General features: G+C 52.1%; 1 long non-coding RNA gene across 1 annotated transcript; it reads right to left on the reverse strand.

The window, feature by feature from the left end:
• Nucleotides 1-680: 680 nt before the first annotated feature.
• On the reverse strand, nt 681-5981 carry LOC119472677. Its single transcript, XR_005201839.1, has 3 exons — nt 5826-5981; nt 5576-5721; nt 681-885 (listed from the first exon to the last, which is right to left on the reverse strand). It is a non-coding gene; the product is annotated as an uncharacterized LOC119472677 (long non-coding RNA).
• Nucleotides 5982-11665: the final 5684 nt, after the last annotated feature.

Here is an 11665-nt window from a genome sequence, read left to right on the forward strand (position 1 = left end):
CTGTGTCTGTGTGCCTGTGTGTCTGTGTGTCTGTGTGCCTATGGCTGTGTCTGTGTCTGTGTCTGTGTGTCTGTGTCTGTGTGCGTGTGCCTGTGTGTCTGTGTCTGTGTGTCTGTGCCTGTGTGCGTGTGCCTGTGTCTGTGTCTGTGTGTCTGTGTGCCTGTGTGTCTGTGTGCATGTGCCTGTGTGTCTGTGTCTGTGTGCCTGTGTGTCTGTGTGTCTGTGTGTCTGTGTGCCTGTGGCTGTGTCTGTGTGTCTGTGTCTGTGTGCGTGTGCCTGTGTGTCTGTGTGTCCGTGTGCCTGTGTGCCTGTGTCTGTGTCTGTGTCTGTGTGTCTGTGTCTGTGTGCGTGTGCCTGTGTGTCTGTGTGTCCATGTGCCTGTGTGCCTGTGTCTGTGTCTGTGTGTCTGTGTCTGTGTGCGTGTGCCTGTGTGTCTGTGTCTGTGTGCCTGTGCCTGTGTGCATGTGCCTGTGTGTCTGTGTCCGTGTGCCTGCGTGCCTCTGTGCCTGTGTTTATGTGTTTGTGTCTGTGTGCCTGTGTGTCTGTGTCTGTGTGCCTGTGTCTGTGTGCGTGTGCCTCTGTGCCTGTGTCTGTGTGTCTGTGTCTGTGTGCCTGTGTGCCTGGCCTGTTCCTGGGTGCACAGTTTGCTAGGGCTGCCGTAATAAGCTACCACACACTGGAGCTTAAACAATAGACATTTATTATCTCACAGCTCTGGGGGCCAGAAGTGCGAGGTCAGGGTTCGGCAGGCTGGTTCCTCCTGAGGCTGTGGGGGAGAGGCTGCTCCAGGCCTCCCCCAGCTCCTAGGGGTCCCCCAGCCATCGTGGCTCCTCAGTTTGCAGATGCATCCCCAGCTGTCTTCACACGGTGTCCAGACCTCCCCCTCTAAAAGAAACACAAACACACCCTCATTACCTCATTTCTATTTGGTTAGCTGCAGCCTGTCTCCAGTAAGTTCATTCACAGATCCTGGAGGTTAGGACTCCAACAGGAATTAGGGAGAGACACAACTCAATCCATAATGGTATGCGTACGCATGTGTTTGCCTGTGCATGTGTCCGCACATACGTGTGTATACCAGCTTGTGTGTGCGCGTGAAGACTTCGTGACTCTGCATAAAGTCCTAACCTGCTGTTGACAGGTGTGGAAACCGGGCCCAGTGCAGGGCCAGTAACTGCCGGGGTCAGAGGGGGCTGGAGAGTCGCCTCCCCTGATTCCTCCCAGCTGACTCACCCTGTGCTGTGAGATCAGGCCGCCTTGGCTGTGGGCACAGGAACAGGCAGCAGATGACCAGCTGAGGGTCCATAAGGGTCCTCCAGCCATCCGTGGAGGGGCCCCATAGGCAAAGGCGGGAACAAGACCTGTGTGTGCCTGGACGGAGGTAACTGCTGGGCAGAGGGCTGACCGTGGGCACCAAGGAGAAAGCCTTGAAGCCAGAGCTAGAAAAGGCGGTGGAGGGGCTGGCATGGTGGGCACAGAGCTGCCACAGGAGCCCTTGGGACTCAGCCCCTGAGTCTTTGGGAGGGACAGGGAGCAGACAAATGCCCAGTCTCCGGGGGCCAGGCTGAGGAGCTGGACTTCTTCTCCCACCAGATCCCTGGTTTGGTGTGGATTCCTGGCTTCTCAAGTCTAGTAGATCCTCCCCTGCTGCTTAGGACCCCCCAGCTGCCCGCATGCTGGGCATGCGGCATGAGGCAGCATGGTTTCTGCGTGGGCCGCTGGCTGCAGGGCTGACCCATGGCTGAGGCTGCCCTGGACCCACCAGCAGTGGCAGCCAGCAGGAAGTGGGTCCCAGGTGCAGGCGAGTAGAAAGAGGAGGTCGAGCCACAGCCAAGCTGCTCATATTTTCCAGGGCTGAACCCCCGGGCCGTCCGTGTGGGAGGAAGGAAGTGGGCCTGGGAGGGGCAGAGGAGCCCTCTGGCCCCCACAGGAAGGGTGAGCCCTGTATACTCAGCCCACACCCCTCTTTCCTAGAAACTCCGGGCCCAGGTTAACCCCAGGGGCCTGTGGGGGCCAGTGCAGAGCTGAGGACAAACACATGCCATGGCCAGGGTCCCCCACTCAGACCCCGGGCCAGAGAGGAAAGTAGGGCTGCTTCCCCATTCCACTGCCATTGCCCAGACCATGCTGCCGGAGGACAAGTGGGCAGGCAGGCGGGCACATGGCAGGCTGCCATATGGCTGGTGGGCACATGGGCAGGCGGGCACATGGGCAGGCAGCAAGGCCAGGCCTCTGCTGACTTCAAACCCAAGGGCTGCAGGAGCCCCCTAGCAAGAGCTGAAACCCTGTACAGCATGAGTTCCAGGACCACACGTGCTGGGGGAGGGGGTGTTTTTAACCATTGCTCAGAGAAGTTGTTTGCTGAGTTTCTTCTATTTTGTAGCAGCAAGACCCTTCCTCATTGTGCGAAGAGCTGGTGCAGAAACTCCCTGATCCACGCTCTCCATCAGTCTTGCCTGGTTTTGGGGTCCATCCAGCCGCCGCCACGTCCTGGTCCCCGCTGAGCCCCAGGTGTGTGGAGGCCCTTCCCCGCTTCCTGGGTCCCGTCATTGCAAGGAAAACTCTGAGGCTCCCTCAGCCTTGTGCTCCTGCCGCCCTCCCTGGCAGGTTCTTGTCGACTCAAGCCCAGTGAATGAGGCAGCCGGAGGAAGGAGTCGCGGTCGGCGCTGGGACCAAGGTGGCCCTAGGGGGCTGTGCTGGCCCCCCCAGCTTTCCTCCAGCATCAGCCACTCAGCTTGGCCCCTCACCCAGGGGTCCTTTGTACGCCCTGAGTGCTGCAGCTGGTGGAGGCGGCTTCCTCCTGGCTGGGTCCATCTCCTCTTATGACGGCTTCTGGGTCCTGAGGTTTTCATTTTCACACCTGGCTTCTATGGCAGGTATATATGTAAATGCAGGTCTATGTGCATATATGTGTACATACAAATTATGTGTGTATACATCTGTGGTATGTGTGAGTGCACGCACCTGTGCACAGGTACATGGCATGTGTAAGTGTGTTGCATGCACCCATGCACATGCGTGTGGTGTGTGTGGTACATGTGCACAGGTATGCAACACATGCATATGTGGCAGTGATGTGTGTGGGTATATAAATGCATATGGTGTGTGTGGGAATGATTGCGCATGTATAAGTCTGTGTGTGATATGTATACACATGTGTTTTGTGTGGCACGTGGTGCATGTTTATATGCACGTGTGCTGTGTGATACAGGTTTGTGCACAGATGCATGTGAAGTGGTGTGTGGTGCATGTTTATATGCACACGTGCTGTGTGATGCAGGTCTATGTGCACATATGTGTGGTGTGGGTGTGATGTGTGTCTGTGTGCATGTGTGTGGTGTGGTGTGTGGTGCATGTTTATATGCATGTGTGCAGTGTGATACATGTTTGCACATGTGTGATGTGTGTGGTGCATGTGTGCTCGTGTGCTGCACAATGCAAGTCTGTGTGTACATATGTGTGGTTTGTGCGCGTGAATGCAAGCACACATGCACATATATAGCATGTGAGGGTGTATGCCTGTGGACATGTGTGTGGAGTGTACACCATGAATGCATGTGCACATATTCACATGTGGCCTGCGTGCATGTGTGAATGCATGTACTTATGTACACATCCCTCTTCAAATTCAGGAGCTGCTCACTTGAGTGACGTAGAAATGAGCAGAGGCAGGAGCTGTGGAGTGTCCCTGAAGGCAGTAAGTTCTTCCACTTTTGGAGCAGAGCTGCTGGAAAGCAAGCCCATCCCGCTTTCTCCTTCCTGCAGGGTGGTCATGTTCCCATGAGGCTCATTAGAGAAGACGAATGAATCCTGGCAGCTTGGAGGCTTCCCGAGTCACGAGCGCGCACACGCACACACACGCAGCCTCACCAGTCTCATTACCAGCAGTTACGTAAAACACGCTTCCTGGGAACGGCTAGCCTCATTAGTCCGTCGGGGTGATTAAGCTACAGAAAGGAGCCTCTCTCTCCCATAGTGGGGCACCCCGTGCCCAGTCGGTGGTGCACTCTGCTCCCAATGGCTGGAAGTAATTTTCCATCCCTGAGGGAATTCTCATGGAGTTTTTGTTTGTTTTGTTTTTAGAGACAGAGTTTGGCTCTGTCATCCAGGCCCGAGTGTAGTGGCGTGATCATATCTCACCGCAGCGTCGACCTCCTGGCGTTAAACAATCCTCCTGCCTCAGCCTCCCCAGTAGCTGGGACAATAGGCGCATGCCACCACCCTCAGCTAACCGTGTTTCGTATTTTTGGAGAGATGGGGTATCACTATGTTGCTTCAGCTGGTCTCAAACTCAGGGGCTCAAGCGACATTCCCACCTTGGCTTCCCAAAGTGCTGGGATTACAGGTGTGAGCCTTCGGCTGAATCCCCATGGATTTTATGTCAATTTGTGCTGAGGACTTTGAGGCCAGTGCCGATGGTGACCCCTGGAATGTGGTGACTACCCACCCTGGGGATTAAGGACCCCAGATCCCCTCCCCCAGCACTAATCAGAGCAGAATCACCAAGAATTCTGCCTGGGGAAGGTCTGGGAATACTCCCCACCCCCTGAGGCCAGTGTACAGCGTGAGCATGGGGGCCTTAGGGGCCCAGGAAGGGCCTGACCCAAGTCTGCTGGGGACCCGGGCAGTCTGTCTCCCAGTGGTCCTGGCTGCCAGAACCCTGGCTAATGTGGAATTGGGTTCTGGGGACCCTGGATCAGAGCCCCAGGCAAATGCCGCCAGCCAGCAGCACTCCCATTGGCTCCTCACATCCACAGCACAACACCCGTCTTACAGATGAGGACACTGAGGTCCAGAAGGTCATGTAACTTGCCAAGGCTGAACAGCAGGAAGGAGGGAGAGAAGGGGTTAGGAGTGAGACAGCCTGGTCCCAGACATGGGCCCTCACCTACTGCTCTGCCCTGCCGGGCCTGAGTGTTCACAGGAAGCCGACAATGGGGGGTCCCGTGTCCTCACGATGCCCTGGACCCAACTCCTCAGCCCCCAGGAGAACCCAGAGGAGGGTTGGGCCCTGCCACCCCAGGTCCTGGGATCCTGGCGGATGGGATGCTGGGACCCCTCCAGCCTGTGCTGCTGCAGAGGGGGGTTGCCAGCCTGGCCAACATGGTAAAACCCCATCTCCACTAAAAATACACAAATTAACCAGGTGTAGTGGCACATTTCTGTAATCCCAGCTATTCAGAAGGCTGAGGCAGGAGAATCACTTGAACCCAGGAGGCAGACGTCGCAGTGAGCCAAGATTGTGCCACTGCACCCCAGCCTGGGCAACAGAGCGAGATTCCATCTCAAAAACAAAATCAAAAAACAACAGCAATAGAAAAAAACCCACCAATACTATTCTTAACAACCCGATTAGAGATCACAGTCCAATAGTTCTGAGCGGCTCCTCTTCCCCTGTGACCCACACCACAGGGACGGAGAGTGAATTCCTCGGGTTTGAAATCCAGCTGCAGTCATTCTCCGAGTGCAGGCCCCCAAGAGGGTATGAAATCCTGCCGTTTGTCACTCCGAATTCGGGGACTTCCCTGTTTGTTTCTTCCTTGTGCCTGCTGTGATTTGTGGCTGAACCTCACACGCAATTCCTGAGGCTTGGACTGCGGAGCAGATGGGTGTTTCTGTGAGCGCAGGTCAGGGTCCCTGCTCCGCCAGGCCTCCTCATCAGCGGTCCTAGCACCTCATCCAACGGCCTTGTTCCCTGAGTTGTGGCAGAAGCAGAGAAACCTGCCGTGGAGTGCAGCGCCACGGCTGGGTCACAGGACGGGTCCGAGCCACTGGCTGCCTCACCGGGCTGCCTTTCCCCCTCCGTGGCACTGCGTGGGACTCACCATCCTCTCATATTCTCACGGTATGCCAGCGCCGCTGCACATGTGGCTCCTTCCACATTCCACACGGATCCAGATGGACCTGATTTCAATAGCGGCACCTCATCCCATGCCTGCGTAGGCCAGCATTGACTGGTCGGGACGGTCGCTGCTGCCAGGCGTGGCTCTGCAGGTCCACCTTTGGTGTCCTTGCACACACACGTGCCTGCCCGTGTTCCCCGCCTTCCTTGCCTGTGGGAGCACCCACTTACCAGCTCTCTGCTTCATTCGCTTGTTTGGTGATTTTTGGTTCTGCACCCCCTCCACACCCCCAAACGAAACCCCATCCAGACAGGGACCTGGTCTTGTTCACCTGTGGATCCTAGGCACCGCGGAGAAGACGCTCCCCCCGTGATTTTTTTCCAGATGCATTTGTTTCAGCCTCTGCGTTTGCATCTGCAGACCGCGTGTGGGATAACGGGCAGCCCCAGTTCGCATTCTCCATATGGTCTGCAACTGAGCTGGCACCATTCGCAAAGAGGCCCCCCATTCCCTGCTCTGCAATCCTGAATCTGCTGTAGATCAAGCGTCCGTGTGTGTGTCTGTTTCTGGCCCCTCCATTCCACTTCACTGACGGCTGTGTCTCCGGGTCCTGACTCCTGTAGCTTTACCGGGGGCATTGGCACCTGGTGGACTGAGCCCCTCGCTCTGGGCTTCCTCAAGGTCTTCTTGCCACTCTTGCCCTGTGCATGCCCATGTAAACCCTAGCAACCCCCGCCCCCAACACGCACACTCACACACATCTGCCTGGATTTTAACAGGAATTACATGGAATTTATAAATCAATTTTTGTGTTTTTTAATCCATAAACATATCGTGTTTCTTCCTTTATTTAAATCTTCTTTTTTTTTTTTCTGTCACTCAGGCTGGAGTGCAGTGGCGTGATCTGCACTCACTGCAACCTCCGCCTCCCAGGTTCAAGCAATTCTCCTGCCTCAGCCTTCCAAGTAGCAGGGATTACAGGCACCTCCATGCCTGGCTAATTTTTATATTTTTAGCAGAGATGAGGTTTCACCATGTTGGCCAGGCTGATCTCGAACTCCTGACCTCAAATGACCCACCTTCCTTGGACTCCTAAAGTGTTGGGATTACAGGCGTGAGCCCCCACTCCTGGCCTATTTAAATCTTTTTTAATCTACCTTAATAAATGTTTTGCTATTTTCAAAATATTTTACTAGAATAACTGCTAGGTAGTTGATGGGTTTTGATACTACTAAACTGGTGTCATTTAAAAATTCACATTTTCTAATTATTTGTTGCTGGTCTATATAATTTTTGTATATTTAGCTTGTACCCGGTGTTGTTGCTAAATTTACTTTATAAAAATAACAGCTTTATTAAAATATAATTCACACACAGTACAAGTCACTTATTTAAAGTGTAAAGTTCAGTGCTTGTAAAGCATATCCACAGGCTCACGCAACCATCAATGCCATCGATTTTAGAGCATTTTCATCACCCTCCCCCATAAGTACAACAAACAAAAACCTGCACCAACACTCAATTCACTTTTCATCCTAAGCCCTCACCTAGAGATTATTTTGCATTTTCTACAAACACAATCCAGTTCCTGCTGTGTTTGTGTTGGGAAGCCTGCCGGAACCCACGGGAGGAAAACTTTAATGGAAGCGCGCACCTGCTGCAAAGTGAACTGGGCTTTTGAGAAGCGGGCTGCATTTGAGCTGATATGAGCAAGGTACAGAGAGGGTTAAATGCATGGTATAGTGGGTATGTGTGTTGTCCAGAATGGCCAGTTAAAATGTGCATTCTAACCTTAGACGTGGATTGAGAATTAGGCAGATGTACATGGAATTGAATTAGGAGACTCAGGCTTCTTGGGAATTTTGAGTGATTCCACTGCAAGCTCCTGAGGGCCTCATCTGCATAGGCATTTCTGAATGCATCCTCTTCCCTCCCCAAAGAAGAAGATTAAATGTGCCAGATCTGTAGGAAAGGATAGTGGGGGTGCTTGTGGCCAAGCCTGTGTCCCCTCAACTGTGCTGCTGGCAGGCTGGGCCCCCAGACAAACTCTAGCGTCTGACTGGACCAGCTGGCCTGAACAATCCTAGATTAGGCTTCTGCCCTGAGCTGGGGTGAGCCAGCCACGGAGGTGCTGGATGGGAAAGCTGGACCAGGCACCAGCCTCCTTCCTCGGGGAGCATCGCGGTGGCTGCCAGGGTCATTCCCAGGGGTCAGAGGCATCCACCCCAGGCAGGAGCTGCCTCCAGGTGACTTGAACAATGAAGAGAAAAAATTCTTTCTGTGTAAAATATGTGTCTGTGTTAACCTAAGTTAAATTGAGAGAAAGAATCTCTGTTTAAGAGAATTTCTGCATGAGTAAGGTTCACAAGTGTATGTCAGAGCTTGTGATTCTCCAGGGAAAAATGTCATAATAATGTAGGAAACTTCATCTAGACAAGTTTGCCCATTTTATAACTTTGGTACACGTACTACTATAAGAAATGTCAAGTTTTAACACTGAAAATCAAATTTCTTTTCCATCTTTCTCTCCTTTTCCCTCTCCCAGGACTTCCAGAAACCATGGGAGGTGGGGCCAGAAGAGAACTAGGGTCTGAAAAATGCTCTCACTCTACTTCCTGCATGGCATGTGGGAGCCAATCTTAGCTTTGGTTTGCACTTTCTAAAAGGAAGGAATGATGCTGAAACCTCAGTTTGAGAAATGATGGATTCTGGGTGGAAAGGAGCAAACAAAAGAATGAATGGATGGATGGGTGGATGGATGGATGGATGGATGGGTGGATGAGTGGGTGGATGGATAGGTGGATGAGTGGGTGGATGGATAGGTGGATGAGTGGGTGGATGGATGGATGGATGGATGGGTGGATCAATAGGTGGATGGGTGGGTGGATGGATGGGTGGATGGNAATAGGTGGATGGGTGGGTGGATGGATGGGTGGATGGATAGGTGGATGAGTGGGTGGATGGATGAGTGGATGGACAGATGGATGGATGGATGGATGGGTGGATGGCTGTGTGGATGGATGGGTGGATGGGCGGATGGATGGATGGGTGGATGGATGGGGGATGAGTGGGTGGATGGGTGGGTGGATGGGTGGATGGATAGGTGGATGAGTGGGTGGATGGACAGATGGATGGATGGATGGGTGGATGAATGGATGGATGGATGGATGGATGGATGGATGGATGTTTGGATGGATGGATGGGTGGGTGGATGGATGGGTGGGTGGGTGGTTGGATGGATGGATGGATGGGTGGATGGATAGGTGGATGAGTGGATGGATGGGTGGGTGGATGGACAGATGGATGGATGGGTGGATGGGTGGGTGGATGGATGGATAATGGATGGGTAGATGATGGATGGATGAGTGGATGAATGGATGGATGCAGGGATGGAGGGATGGAGGGTTGGGTGGATGGATGGGTGGGTGGATGGATGGTTGGATGGATGGATGCAGAAAAAAGAGATAATGTCATCGGTCTTCATGTGAATTGCAGCCAGCAAGACTACAATGCTCCTCTGAGACCAAGCTGTATTTTTGATTAAAGTTTCCATTTTGAGGATAAGCTTACACTCAGAAGAAAAATCACAGCTTCTGAGCAACTGGTCTGCAAATTGGCAACAGCACGAAGTAGATAAGAAAATACGCTTGTTATGGACATGTGCCCAGACACAGAACAGTGGCTACTTGTTAAACATTTCCTTCCAAGGCTAATATTTTCAGAAGGGGAAATATAACAAATGTTATTACTGCCACATTTAAATCTCTGCAAGGCCTTGTTTTATTTTTAACCTGATAAAAGGGACCAGAGCTAGTGGGTCCATGTCATCACGCACCTGTTGAAACCCATGAAGTGTTTGACACAGGAGTGAGCCCTCATGTGAGCTGTGTATTCGCGTGACAGGTCACTGTACCAAGTGCAGCCCCGGGCGAGGGGTGCGGGGGGCTCCCTGCACCTGACACTCAGTTTTCCTGCGAACCTAAAAACACTCTAAGTAATAAAGTCCATAATTAAAATTTAAAAAAGGAGCCAAACCATGCTCCTTCTTTAATACATCTTACATGTTTTTTCTAATAATAATGTGAAACATTTTAAACGTCAGATTTAAAGATTTTCATATGGAGTTTTGAAGGACTGGGCGTTTTGGAAATCCTGTTAGGCCCTTTCATTACCTGATGCTGCTCATTAAACATTTTCTGAATGACTCTGACATGCATGACTGCTCCCTTGTTTTTGTTTATAAATAGGATTGTATAGAAGCACTGATTATATCATCATATTATACAGGCCTATAAAATTGCTCCTGAACCTGAACGGCTGGGCAAAATTTAAAGGCAAGCATCTCTAACAATGTCAATGTGGAAAGCTGCTGAATTTTGATCTGATTTCATTATGGTTTCTGACGTTCTCAAATGGCCTTGCACTTTGTAGGACTGGGCCTTAAGAAATAAATACTTGGCTGGGCACTGTTGTTTACACCTGTAGTCCCAGCACTTTGGGAGGCCAAGGCAGGTGGAACATGAGGTCAGGCAATCAAGACCAGCCTGGCCAACACAGTGAAACCCCATCTCTATTAAAAATACAAAAAATTAGCCGGGTGTGGTGGCAGGGGCATGTAATCCCAGCTACTTGAGAGGCTGAGGCAGGAGAATCACTTGAAACTGGGAGGTGGAGGTTGCAGTGAGCTGAGATCACGCCACTGCACTCCAGTCTGGGCAACAGAGCGAGACTCCGTCCCCCAAAAAAAGAAGGAATGGAGGGAGGGATGGAGGGAGGGAGGTAAGGAAGGAAAGAAAAGAAAAAGGAAAGAAAATACTTGTTTAGAAATTACACTTCAATACCAAATTGTGGGTTATTTTTAAAAAATATGTTAAGGGCAAATTCCCTTCACCCTGGGCCTGTGTGTTCTTTTCTTGGTCGATGACTTCACATTAGCTGTTTCCTGACTCTTCTGAAGATAAAGAGATCTTTTCTTCCCCCTCTTCTCAGAGAAGTGTACTGCCTTAAGCCACACTCCAGGAATGAGCGCCTGCAAGCCTGCGCTTTGACTCCCGTCCTGAGGCCCTCTGGCCGTGTGAGCGGAGAGGTTCCCAGCACTGCCACAGGACCCTGTGATGCTGTTTTAGACTCATTTGTGGCTAACAACACCACACACAAGAAATTGTGCTCACCAGAATCAAAATGTTCAGCTAGACAGAGAATTGTATTGGTCATGAAATTCTTACCAGGAGGGATAAAATTCCAGGGGGTGGGCATAAAGAATTGGGATTCAGATCATTCCCATGTAAGCTGGTGGCGCTACACAGACTCTGTCCACGTTGGACCGCAGGGCACACACCTGCCTCGCCTCTGCCTCACCGTTTCCTCTGCCTGCAATGCTGTTCCCGGGACCACGCAGGCTGCCCTCCCTCTTGGCTCCTCCAGCCTTTCCCTGGGGTCTTCTCAGGGAGGCCCCTCTGGCAACCCTGTTCACATCCCTCACCAGCACCCAGCAGCCTGTCTCGTTTTCTCTTCCTGGAATGTGGGTTTGCAAGGCAGGGGATTTCCCTCTGCCTTGTGGTGATGGATCCACAGCGCCTGCTGGGAAGCCTTCGGTGTCAGTGTCCGGGTGAGTGAGTGGGATGGGCGGAGGCGGGCGCTGGTGAGTGTGGGGAAGCCATTTCAGGGGGGTTCTTACGTGATCATTTTTAAAGATCCATCTTTTCAACCAAGAAATTCTACTTCTAGGCCCCTGTCCTGGAGAAAGAATGAAGTAGGGGGAAGACTTTCATCCTTTCAAAGGCTCCGCCATGGCCTCTGTGACACAGTGATGCACAGACACA

The sequence above is a fragment of the Cebus imitator genome, unplaced genomic scaffold (assembly GCF_001604975.1).
Source record: "Cebus imitator isolate Cc_AM_T3 unplaced genomic scaffold, Cebus_imitator-1.0 Scaffold112, whole genome shotgun sequence".
Classification (NCBI taxonomy): Eukaryota; Metazoa; Chordata; class Mammalia; order Primates; family Cebidae; genus Cebus; species Cebus imitator.